This window comes from Sorghum bicolor, chromosome 6 (genome assembly GCF_000003195.3).
Source record: "Sorghum bicolor cultivar BTx623 chromosome 6, Sorghum_bicolor_NCBIv3, whole genome shotgun sequence".
Lineage (NCBI taxonomy): Eukaryota > Viridiplantae > Streptophyta > Magnoliopsida > Poales > Poaceae > Sorghum > Sorghum bicolor.
In genome coordinates, this window is record NC_012875.2 from 32,261,430 (window position 1) to 32,274,591 (window position 13,162).

A 13,162-nucleotide genomic window follows, 5' to 3' on the forward strand; every position below is an offset into this window, starting at 1 on the left:
TGAAAAGGCCATTGTAAATGCCCAGAGCATAAAGAGTGTGCTAGAGGAGTTTGAATAACACTAAGGTTTGAGGAGTTGAGTGTCAAACTAGAGCGATAACGCCAAGTGAGCCCTATTAATTACTCACTTAGGAACAAGAGGAACTGCAAAGATTAATCAAGGGTTATGTTAGAAGACTCAAGAGCTATGTGTAAGAGTGGAGCAACGTAACCTGAGTATAGTTGTTAATGTTATGGATTTGGCATTAGGAGGGTCAGTACAGGATGAGAAGCTGAAAGAGACAGTTAAGAATATAATATTTAGAAAGGGTTCAGGAGTTCAAATGGATGAAAATGGTACACTATGGTTGAAAAAAGGGTTATGTGTGCCTGAGGATAGGGCCATAAGTGAGTCAATTCTGGGTAAAGTCACATGAATCTGCTTATTTCACCCTGGTAGTACCAGGATGTATCTTGACTTGAAATAGAAATATTGGTGGTATGGCCCTTAGAGAGATGTTGCAGAGTATGTTGCTTTATGAGATACATGCCAGAGAGTTAAAGTAGAGCACCAGAGACTTGCCGGATTATTGCAACCGATGAAAATCTCCAAGTGGAAGTGGGAAGAAGTTGGTATGGACTTCATAGTGGGATTGCCACGTACTTAGAGAGGTTGCGATTCTGTATGGGTGAGAGTAGATCGGTTGCCTAAAGGCACTCATCTTATCCTGGTTAAGACTAATTATAATGGACCAAAGTTGGTGGAATTGTATGTGGAAAAGATAGAGTGTTTGCCTGAGGTCCCTAAAACGAAAATTTCCGATCAAGGTACTCAGTTTATGCCTCACTTCTAGCAGTAAGTTCAAGGTACTCAGTTTATGCGTCACAAGAAGCAACTGGATCCAGGTGTGATACGACAAAATGCATAGCTTATATGTAATAGGAAAGGGAGGATAGATCATCTATGATGAATATTGTAATAAACCACTTGCCCCTTCTACTAGCACTCTTCTAAACCTTGCATGCTACTTTACTTCCCCTCCTAACTCCGATTCTGTTTCTTCCTTCCTTGAATTCTATTCGAGTTATTAGAGATCATAACATATCTTCTATCTCCTATACCTAAATACCTAAATAGGAAAGCCTCATTAGGAGATTTTTCTGGCTTCTTAGCACCACGTCACTACATCTGTCCTTCGTGCGAGCACTCAACATGTCCATCACGCCACAACCAATAGTGGCTATAAATGCACACTGATCAAGCATCCCAATGCCTGCCCGTCAGTCTCCCTCGCTCCATCTGTCCAACTTTCCCATGTACACCACCCATGCTAACTATTAAATGGGCCCCATCAACTCTTAGTGTCATGTCGGTCCGTTGTTTTCTTCTTCGCAATGGTGGCCGTGTTCCCCATCACCTTCTGAACTCACACTCTAGCTGCAAACTCGCTGTCGCTTCTACCCTCTACTATTGCTGCCCTAGCCCTCCTCCATTGGGTCTGGCCTTCCACGCTGTTGTTGCAGCCCTCCCCATTGCGGCCACTCACCACCAAGCGGAGCTCGACAAACACGACATGCCCTCCTCGTGGCCACAACGCCATGCGCAGGTGGCCCCGCGGTCTGCAATTCTACATCGAGAGTGGCATTGTGCTACACTAGGTCCCTCTGTCCACTCCACCGTGAAGCATCACCGCACGATGCTGGATCCCTAGCGCCATGCGCAGGACTCGAGTAGTGGCAACCGTGATCAGCATGGAGCGTGGCCGCGCACCACGCTGGATCACTCACTCCGCTTGAAAGAATCTATAGTACAGAAATGTATTTTACTTAGGTCTTTAGCTTTCGTATGTGGTTGAGTCTACAAAGCTTACAACCCCCTGTATGGAATTCACATAAATCTTCTCCACGCATGGTGTTCAGGAGTTCAGAGCCTACTACTGGGTGATGTTTGGTTTGTTGTCATTATATCTTAATCAGATTAGTAATGAGTAGTTTAGATTTCTATGTATTCTTCTAGCTTTCTTAAAGTTTTCGTGAGAGTATTTAGATGCTTTTCTCTTATATCACATACATCCTTTTTTTATCATGGATAAACACTCTTAATTAATTATTCTTTCTGTTAATACAACAACCATGTGTGACGTCGCTGCCACATGTACTGAATTTCCAAAATTAGTTCTGTAATTAAACTGGGATGAAATTTGTACAACTGTTTTTTTAAATAGTGGACCAATAAGAGGATGCTATTTTTTTCCTTCTATTTCACATCATTATTTGAAATGTTCCCTCAATACCACTTCTACTCCATATGTCATCATGGTGCTATGTATAGCACTAAAAATTCCCGCAGCAACGAGCGGAGTATCATCTAGTATAGATAGATAATATGAACACTATAAATGATGCTCATACTCATACTCATACTCATACGGCATCAGTTAATGATGAGTTGAAGGTGATGTTTGTATCGATACAGACATGCATTCTGTCAATTCTCACATTTGAAAACCACTGAAAACAACTTCCACTATCTTGTTTGGCTTTGTTAGGTGTAGATCCATCCCAGCATCGATAGCCTTCTGCAAATTCTCCTGTGTCATGCGCGGTCAATGCGAAGATCGGAGTGTAAATTCCATGGCGTTGTTCTTCATCGCGGATGAGTTTTGTCACTTCATACTCATAGAAATCCATATTGGGCATCTAAAATCAAAGAAGAAATAATGTAAGTGTCAGGCAATCATCAAACAGAGCTTTGTGTTTGTGTGTGCGCGCACATGCAAAGTTAACAAGTTTTGGTTGAACAAACCTGGCAATCCATGAAGATGACATGGTAGGGCAAGGGCACTATCTCCTCTTCTGAAACTTTGGCCTGCTCAAGAGCTTCCTTGATCAAGTTCACAGCCATGGCTCCATCTTGAGCTACTGTGACAATTGCTCCAAGTTGGTGCAGGATTTTCCTTTGGATGTTTGCAGCACCATAGTGTCTTCAGCTAGCAAGATTCGTATCCTGGCTAGCAGCTTATCATCATCTTCATGCTTTTGTTCCTGAGCCAAGCATGAAGCTTCAGTTGATGCAGAAGCTTGCACTACACAAGGAACAACAGCACCTGGCAAATCTTGTTGTTGGCTGTTGTTCCCAATGATCTTAGGACCAACTTGAGAAGAATGCACTTGTGCATCTAAAACTTGGAGGTCTCTCTGGATCATAAGGAGTGAACAGGCGAGACCCATGCATCGGCTTTCACAGAACGAGATCGCAGCCTAGCTCCTTGAACCTCCTCAGATCACTGAAAGGGGTTTTGGTATCCTCCAGCAGAACAACTTTGCACAGGGCCTGATGCTTGATCCTGGCAAGTTTGGCCATCTCCTGGCAAGTTTCTTCTGGTCCAACACCGGACATGTCGATGACAACAAGGATACCAGAAGGAATCGTCCCAAGGCTGGCTCTCCGGGGAACAGTGTTGTTCCTCAACTGGCTCACCATCTCCTTGGAGTTGAAGCACCAGTCGGATCCACCACAGTTCACGGCAGAAGTAGGTGTGCTATTGCTCTATACCTTCTCCAAGGTGGAACCGATGAACTCGGCTTGTGGGACTAGCAACACTTTGAGTCCAATGCTCTCCATCCATGTCTGCAGGGTCCTCCTGGTTTCATACCCATGAACATAGAGAACGCAGTGCACACCCTTAAAGTGCCTGATGGAACTCATGGTCCTTCTTCTATGTCATGAGGTTGTTGCACCTCCCTTATCTTCAGGAGCACATTGAACTTGAAGCATGTTCCCCTTTCCCTGGGCCCTTTGTTTGTGATGCTAATCTCTTCTCCCATCAGACGTACCTGTGATCAAGTCAACGTAGACCATCCACTTAAAACAAAAAATTTACTTTATAAAGAAAATGAACAGGAGATACATATATGTATATAGTATATTGTAGTAGTAACTTACAAAGGATTACACAATTCCGAGCCCCAAGCCTGTACCGCCTTGGCCATTGTTTACCTGAACATAGCTTTCAAACACAGACATCATCTTCTCCTTGGGGATCTCAATGCCGGTGTCAACCACTTCAAAGTGAAACTCAACCAAATTAGGGTCATTTTGCACATGACCTAATCACCAGAATCCTCCCTTGCTCTGAACAAGCATCCCAAGGAACTGCCGCCACTGTGCCATGGGTGCGCAAACCTTGACGGAGCACTGACATTGCTCCTAGCGATGGGTTGGGTCGCCCAGCCTTGGAGGACAACGTAGCCTTCATCGGTGAACTTGAGCGTGTTGCTGAGCAGGTTGTCCAGGATCTGCTTGAAGTGCTTGCTGTCCCCGAGGACGGCCGCACATCTCACGACCGAGAACTCACAGGGGTCCCAGACCACCGCAACCCCTTGCCGGGACGCCCGCCACATTGGCCATGTTCACCGACTCCTGACATCCGCCATGCTGAACTCGCCTTCCTCCAGCTGCATCTTCCCCGACAGCACCTTGCTTGTGTCTAGAATTGAGTTCAGTATATCTGCAGAAAACAAATCGATCATATCAATGGACATAACCTAATAGGTTTGAATTAATATTGTTCTACAAATAATATATCTCCTAAAACAAAATTGCTACGACGATCATAGCATAACATTTTTTTCTTTCAAAAAAAATCCATAGCATAACATTTTTTAAAGAACTGACAAGTTAACTACCGGTCTATGTATTGATAGAGAAGATGATTTACGTTGATCTTGATCACAGGGTTCAAATTTTGGTTTCAACTAGATGATCTACCTTGATCTTGGTCACAGGTACGTCTGATGGGAGGAGAGATTAGCATCAAGGACAAAGGGCCCGAGGAAAGGGGAACATGCTTCGCGTTCAACATGCTCCTGAAGATAAGGGAGGTGCAACAACCTCAAGACATAAAAGGACCATCAGCTCCATCAGGCACACAGAGCCGCTCCAATTTCATAGCCTCGGTGTTTGAAGAAGCCAACAACTTCAAGGGTGTGCACTGCGTTCTCTATGTTCATGGGTATGAAACCAGGATGATCCTATAGACATGGATGGAGAGCATTGGACTCGAAGTCTTGGTGGTCCCACAAGCCGAGTTCATTGGTTCCACATTGGAGAAGGTACAGAGCAATAGCACGACTACTGCTGCTGCCAAATGCAGCAGAGCCAAGGAACAACTCTGCTCCTAGGAGAGCCAGCCCTGGGCGGATTCCTTCTGGTATCCTTATTGTCATAGACGTGTCCGGTGGTGGACCGCAAGAAAATTGCCAGGAGATGACCAAACTTGCCAGGATCAAGCATCAGGCCCCGTGCAAAGTTGTTCTGCTAGAGGATATCAAAACGCCTTTCAATCATCTAAGGAGGCTCAAGGAGCTAGGCTGTGATCTCGTTCTACGAAAGCCGGTGCATGGGTCTCGCTTGTTCACTCCTTATGATCCTGAGAGACCTCCAAGTTTTAGATGCACAAGCACAGTCTTCTCAAGTTGGTCCTGAGATCGCTGGGAACAACAGCCAGCAGCAAGATTTGCTAGGTGCTGTTGTTCCTTGTGTAGTGCAAGCTGCTGCATCAAATGAACCTTCATGCTTGGCTCAGGAACAGAAGCCTGAAGATGATGATAAGCTGCTAGCCAGGATGCGAATCTTGCTGGCTGAAGACACTGTGGTGCTGCAAACATCCAAAGGAAAATCCTGAACCAGCTTGGAGCAACTGTCACAGTAGCTCAAGATGGAGCCGTGGCTGTGAACTTGCTCAAGGAAGCTCTTGAGCAAGCCAATGTTTGAGAAGAGGAAATAGTGCCCTTGCCCTACCATGTCATCTTCATGGATTGCCAGGTTTGTTCAACCAAAACTTGTTGACTCTGCATGTACACACACACGCACACAAACACAAAGCTTTGTCTCATGATTCCCTAACACTTACATTATTCCTTCTTTGATTTTAGATGCCTGATATGGAATGGTACGCGCAACAGTGACGGTATGCCAAAGCCCAACATTCACCTCTCCGCCCTGCGACGCCTTCATGGCACAACCTTGCGGCCGTCGCACCACCTCTGCACTGCTATGCCGGTGAAAGAACCACGAACAACACGTTCGCCCACCTCTGCGCAGCACACTGGCACCGCACAGATCTGGCCCCAGGGCTGCTGGATCTGGCCTCCGTGGAAGGAATCCAGCCACCGGGAAGGGAACCCACCCCGGGCAGTTGCTGCCACCAAGCCGGCAACGCCTGAACTGCAGCCGCGGCCAAAGAAGGGAAGACGCCGAAGCACCACACGGATCCGGCCCAAGGACCACTGGATCCAAACGCCAGGACAGGGAAACCACCACTGGCCGTCATAGTCACCGCCTCAGCGACGCCCCCAAACTGGCGGCGCCCGAACCGCCACTACGGTCGAAGAAGGGAAGACGCCGGAGCACCGCACAAATCCGGTCCAAGGACCACCGGATCGGACCGCGGAGACAGGGAAACCACCACCGGCCGCCATAGCCGCCACCTCGGCGACACCTCCAAACCGTTGATGCACCAAGAGGTGAGGAAGAAGGCCCCGCCGCCGCCTTCCTTGCGCCCGCGTAGGCTTTCGGCGACACGCTCTGGCGGCGGCAAGGCAGAGGGGGATGGGGAAGGGGGTGGCGGCGCTAGATGGGAGGTCCGTCCGTGTCGCCCGAGAGGGACGACACAGATACTATAACATTTACTTACATTTTAGATCAATATATACGGCAACTAGCCCATAGATAATAATTTTTAGTCTGATTGCTGATGAAACACCTACAAAACTTTGTCCTGTGTAGCTGGCACCTTTTTGGTGGAACGTTTTAATTACTAACCTATATTAGCAGCATTATTCCTTTCTATTGTAGCTAATAAAGTACAGTAGATTACAAACCGTACATTTTTTGCTAGTATTAGCTGGTGGATTAGTATACCATATATATAACATTGAAAACATCATATTAGTTGCACCAATATTCCTACTTTCCTAGCTAGATGACGATGAACGAAGCTTGATGGAAATTATTAACTCCACTAGGTAGCGTGCCTGTGTGTTGCTACGGGACAGCTAAACTTTTATACTAAAACACATAGATCGCACGATATGATAACAATATTATAAAATAAAATGCCGATATTTAAGTGACTTTTAATCAAAAAAACAAAGTTGGACAATACCCCATGCGTTGTCGCGGGTCAATCAAAGGTAGTGATTCGTTGAATATATGATTTTGTTGTACATATATGAAGACTTTAGGTTAATTACCTATTATAAGTACATAAAGAAGAAAGGCTACACCTCAAATAGGTGCTAAAATGAATTGATCCCAGTACGGCACTATTTTAATCTTAAAGGAAGGTTGAAACCATGAAGTGGCAAATTTGGACAATTCCATATGAGGATTCGAGCAAAGTATTCCTTTATGATGAGCTTCGACATAAGCGTTAGGGATTCAATATAAATATTTGCACTATATAGGGAATGTGTGACATATGATGAACTACTATGTGAAGCCAATATCATATGAATTGTTTGGTTGGAACATGTCATATGCAGCACTATTCCAAGGGTCAACGGAATTAAAGAGCAGGAGGGGTCTGGCATATATACCGGACTAACATATATTAGTTATACCATGTCAGAAGAGACCTCAGCTGCAATGCAAAATAGATATGATACAAAATGTTTGGCTCAAAATGGCATGTCATATCCACTATTATTCGAAGCAAGAATTTAAAAAATTAGAAAATCATAAAGAAGACTAAGAGGGGTCCGGCACAAAGCAATATCATAATGTATGCCACATACACAATGTTAAGCCTTTACAGAATGTGAAGAACAGAAATTTGATGACGCTATCTAGATTTGAGTGGTACTCAAAGTAAGTCCCACTTCTATGTTTCAATCGGCAAGACCGTTGAGTTAAAAGTGATTACAAATGCAAAATTATAAGAAGGAGATCAGTAACCATAAATTCACAAACACATCGCTGCAGCTCTGCTTCTGTATTTTTCTTTCTACTTTATACTGCAATTCCTTTTCTTAGACAGATAAGCATAATGGGGGCAAGGTAAAATCTAGATCAACATGTTCTATTATTGGTTGCTACAAGCTGCAGGGTATCCAAGTAGCTGAGAACAAAAATAACAATCAGAACCAATAGTTGTAGTAGTACCTGAGAAAACAGATCAGCCAGGTAGATTAGCATTCTCTGTTCAAGATCTCCAATGTTTTTATTATTTGTAAAATGTTTGACAAATCTGATCATTGTAGAATTGAAGACCACTCAAATGAATTATAGTGAAACACTGCAATTTATCTCTCGGCCAATTTGGCTTTGCCACCACACCCTTAGGAATGCATTGTCAAACCAGTGATTATTAGCCATAAGAAGCTTACAGTTAGATAGCAGGCTTCGTGTGTTTATTATTTTCAAGCACCAGTCCGTTCTTAGGAAGAGGCCCCTTAAGCTGCTGGAGGCAAGAGAAAGTGCTTAACCCCTGTTAAAAGGATAGCAAATTAGCAATATTAACCATTGTTGGAAACTTGGGATATGAGGAGACCATAATTTGTGTAACTAAAATTGATACGCAAAAAAAATACTAAGTTGTATAAAAAAATTAGGTATCTGAAATATAAATTAAAAGATGAGGCAAAACCTTTAAAAACTGTACATATGGAACTGAGAAAAGGTTTTGCATAGTCATGGCTGCTGGGGCAGGATTACCAATTTATGATGACCCTGCCAGGACAGCCTCCGGCCGGCCCATCAGCACGCAGCACAGCTCTAGGTGTGCCTCGCCACTCTTGTCTGCCTTGGCCAACATGGCACTGAAATAAAGACAATTTCAAAAGGATTAGGCTTATATGATGAGTTGCTTAACTGGATTCACAGCTATACTTCAGTATATATGTTTTGTTTATTTCGATATACAAATGCAGAAGTGCTCGAATTAGCAACAAATTTATGACTGATCAGTGTTTTCGTGATTAAGTTAAGCAATAAAAAGGACAAGATATGTAAGAACTCTGTATTTATTTTAGTAAGGTAGCAGCTGAAAAATCATTATCAAAATATCTGGAACCAAGTTGCAGATATAAAAGCTAAGTGACGATATAGATTCTGCAAACTTTCACAAGATCCTAACAACCCATAAGGGGTGCCAAAATCAACAAATGGTACAATGTGTTCTTGTGAATCCCTTTAAAATTAAATACCTAAGAAAGTGTACTTCTCAATTCTATAAATCAGTTAAGCCAAGCATTGCATACACTAAGTTTGATTCCAAATCGATAATCATGACAGTGTCATGACATTCAAACTCCAAGATTGAGCATGGAACAAAGATGATGTGTCAAACTCAATGCAACCTTCTATGTGATCGATTTGAAAGCTTACTGGAAACAAAAAAAAAAGCCTTGCCAGCTGTATTCCCAAACAAATCTAAGCAGTGCACTACATTAAGCTAGTTTTCCTTTTGCCTATACATAATCATTGGTGCTGCCTCCTCCATCAAAGGTAGAAAGCCCAAATGCCAACAGAACTCTGAAACCCCAAGCATCACAAGTTCAGAAATTGGTACAGCCCATTGGATTCAAAATAGGCACACACAGCAAAGGAATTGGCTTTCAAAACATGCATACTAAACCAAAGTAACCATATCTTGCAGGGTCCTACTCGTATTTTTATGAATTGTATCTTCCTACTTGAACCTTGCTGATTTCACCTATATGGTAGCTTTGCTTGAATCTGATTACTATTTAAACAGTGCTATAAATTTGACACATAAGGTTTTCAAAAGTCACCGTTCAATCCAGCACACAGTTGTTCTGCAAAATTCTATGCATGCAACTTTTACAGAATAACTATTGTATCCTATAATTGACAGATGAATATCGTAAACATCATATGTTGGTAAGCTATTACGGGATGAAAGTGCAGAGCCAACTCCTCTTGATTTATCACTTTTGGAAGGCAGAGCAAGAGATTGATCAAGGTTCCATAGTTAGCTTCGACTACACATCCCTCTAGTATATTCCCTATACATTTGGGGAGGATTGACAGCTCACCGTAGGCCACGACGCAGGTAGAGGGCGCTCGATGCAGGGAGGGTAGCTGCCGTGAGCTGCTTGGTTTCCGAACGGCTTCGACGTCGCGGGCACAGGGTCTCAGGCGCCTTGTTGCATCCGGTAGGCAGCGGCAGGAGTCACGTCCGACATCGGCCCGTCCAACGGTGACAGCGGCTTGGCGAGGTCATCGATCCTGGTCACCTCCAGCAGCGGCACGGCGACGATGCCTTGGCGAGGTCGTCCGACGTCCGACAGCGGCAAGAGTCACGTCACCTGCGGACACGGCATGGTGATGGCGGCTTGGCGAGAGGTCGTCGATCCCGGTCACCGGCATCGCGTCGTCTCCTGCAGCAGCACGGTGATGGCGGCTTGGCGAGGTCTTCCGGCGTCCGGCAGCGGCACGGCGACGGCAGCTTGGCAAGGTCTTTCGGCGTCCGGCACCAGCACCGCAGCGGTTCCTGCATGTGGCTGCGGTTCCTCTTTTTTTCCTTTATTGGTGGGCGACGAGCATGACCTTGGAGGAGTGAGGCCAGCGGGACACGAGGGCGACCCGGGAGGGCCCAAGACCGATGGAGATTGGGAGCGCTCGAGAATCCAGATTCCTTATTAGCAACCAGATCAGGAGATTGCGCGGGGATTGGACGATGCGGGAGCGGCCCAGCGTGGGATCACACGGACTGGCAGGACGACGACGCAAAAAAAAATGTCGCACCAAAAAAATTCTGGCCCAACCTTGAAAGCACCAATCTAAAACTTAAGCTCTGATCCACCACATCGCTGTTAGTCCCTGAGCCACTGCAAAGACCTTTGGTGTCAGCGAGAAGACAATGATACAATTGACAGTTGTATAAAGAGTTATATGCCTTGGTGTAATCACACTAACTGGTGATTGAAAAAATTTCTTTCACATCTTAATCCTAGCACTAGCTCTGTTGCTATACCATCAGGTTAGTTAAATATAAGCAAAGCCTTCTTACAGTAGTACTCCCCAAAAGCTTTGAAGCTAACAGAGAAAAACATGCATCCACTCAGGGATGCAAATATAGCACTGTAATATATGTAAGCTCTGAATTATTAGATTCATGCCCCTGGTCCAATATTAGCAAGAACTGCAGTTACAATTGTCGATAAGTTGGATTGTCTCTAGAACTCCGCAAAGAAAAATAAGAGCCTCAAGAACTTTTTTCTTGAAAAACACAAGAGAGTTATTACACCACACTGTTTGAGCCTCAAGAAGGTCTCACTCTTTTCATCTTTGGTGTATGGTCCAGACTCGCCCATCACATCTATTTAATCAGTGGAAACCTGGAGAATGTCCTATAATGTCTAAGACCTTCCTGGCTTTCACTGAGATGTCCATGCATTAACTAAACTATGGATGAGTTGAAAGTAGCTGTCTTGCTCTCCTTGTGAGAGTAAGTGCACCTAACCATGGCAGCGTCAATCACTAAAATTTAGGTGAACCATAGGGCATAAGCAACCATGTTTTGAGAGCTGAGATTATTAAACCCCAAAGGATTAAACCCTCACAATTTATCATCAAGATTATTAAAACCCAAAGGATTAAACCCCCACAGTTTTTCATCAAAGATCATAGAGCATGCTTAAGATCGGAGAATGAATATGTCAACCACACCACATAGTGTTTGTGCAGCCCTCTTCATAATTACAGTCACTCCAAAACTAAAACAAGCAACAGACACGTTACTGCTAATGCCAACATCAAGATGAGAATTAGCCAATCAAAGAAGTCAGAGCCGGACTTTATTCTTAAGTGTGTCTCTAGACCATTGGTATCCAATGAAAAAAATCAGAACAAATCGAACTACTGCCCCTGAACTTTGAGGAAATGGAATGAGAGCTCACCACTGGAAACCAATAGATCTGAGGCCATGGTACACAAAACTAACCTCGTCGCCACAGAAGTTGTTGCCGCCACCCTCCATCAGTGGTAGCTCGAACCCAACCTGCTTCTCAAAGAGATGACCTCGGGGCCATGGATCTCGCTGCTGGGATGGCCGTCGTGCCAAAGATTTCACCTCTCGTTCGTCGTAGCTCGTGCGCTATGGATCTAGTGTTGCGTCCTTCTCGTAGAGATAGCCTGGGGGCCATGGATCCTACCACCCGGATGGCTGTCGTGCCATGGATCCAGTGTTGCGTCCTTGTTCGAGTAGCGGGGACAACCCATGGTGCTGCCTCGTTCGTAGATGACGACGAGACAGGCTGTGGGGCGCTGAACAAGGCCTTAGTTGTAGGAGACTAACCGAACAGCTTGTTGGTGCAGACGCCCATCTGATCAAGGTTTTTCATGATGCCGGGGAGCGCTCTCGCCTCCCAACGGGACATGTCCACGAGGCCGGCGATGGCGACCAGCGCGGACCGTATGTCGTGGCTGGCGCTGGCGAAGGCATTGCTCTTGTTCATGCTCTTGTGCTCTGCCTGCCGCAGTGCTTCCTTCTGCCGGAACAGGTCGGCGTTCGATCAGCGCCATCTCCCGCGCCGCCGCCCGCTGCAGCGCCCGCACCGTGAACCGCGGCGACCAGCAGCAGGGCGCACGCGAAGATGATCACGGGGATGCACATGCACATCGTCTGGGGCATGTGGCTCTATAGATATGTATTATTCTTCTTTGGTTCCTGTACGTGGCTACATTTGGAGGACCATGAGTGCTTCTGCTGCTACTTGAGCCCCAAAAATCAAACTTGTAAAAACAGTTCTTCAAATCTACACAAAAGCTGACTAAATTAGCAATAATAAAAAAAGGAAACAATCAAATCGTACCACTGTTCTTGGTCTTCTTTTGTGGATTGTAAAATTCTTATCCTTCAAGGGTCACCCGCTGCTGCACGGGGTCTGGCACTTCTACCGTCCGAGGCTCCAATTCAAGCGCCGGGGATTCGTTTGGTGGTGTCGCCAGCCCGATGCCCGCCGTCGCCAAGGGTTTCGCCGTGGGAGGTGTGAGCGCCGGCGGCCGCCGCCCAAGCGCGAGTGCGTGATTGGAGTTGGAGTAGCGTGACGAGCGTCGGGTGACTGCATATTGGGCTGCTGGCCCATAAGACAGGCCAACGACACCAGCCCATCACACATCATGAGCAAGCCAAGCCTAATGGATGGACGCAGAG

The 13,162-nt window shown here is 45.4% G+C and overlaps 1 long non-coding RNA gene across 4 annotated transcripts; it reads right to left on the reverse strand.

Annotated features, from left to right (window-relative positions):
- On the reverse strand, positions 2,180 to 13,162 carry LOC8082752. Of its 4 annotated transcripts, none has more exons than XR_002453842.1 (7): positions 12,822 to 13,162; positions 10,041 to 12,686; positions 8,698 to 8,801; positions 8,146 to 8,470; positions 3,925 to 4,489; positions 2,785 to 3,815; positions 2,180 to 2,678 (listed from the first exon to the last, which is right to left on the reverse strand). It is a non-coding gene; the product is annotated as an uncharacterized LOC8082752 (long non-coding RNA). The 4 variants fall into 4 exon arrangements; XR_002453844.1 differs by having other exon boundaries at positions 10,041 to 10,835; positions 11,951 to 13,162; XR_002453843.1 differs by having other exon boundaries at positions 8,630 to 8,801; positions 10,041 to 13,161.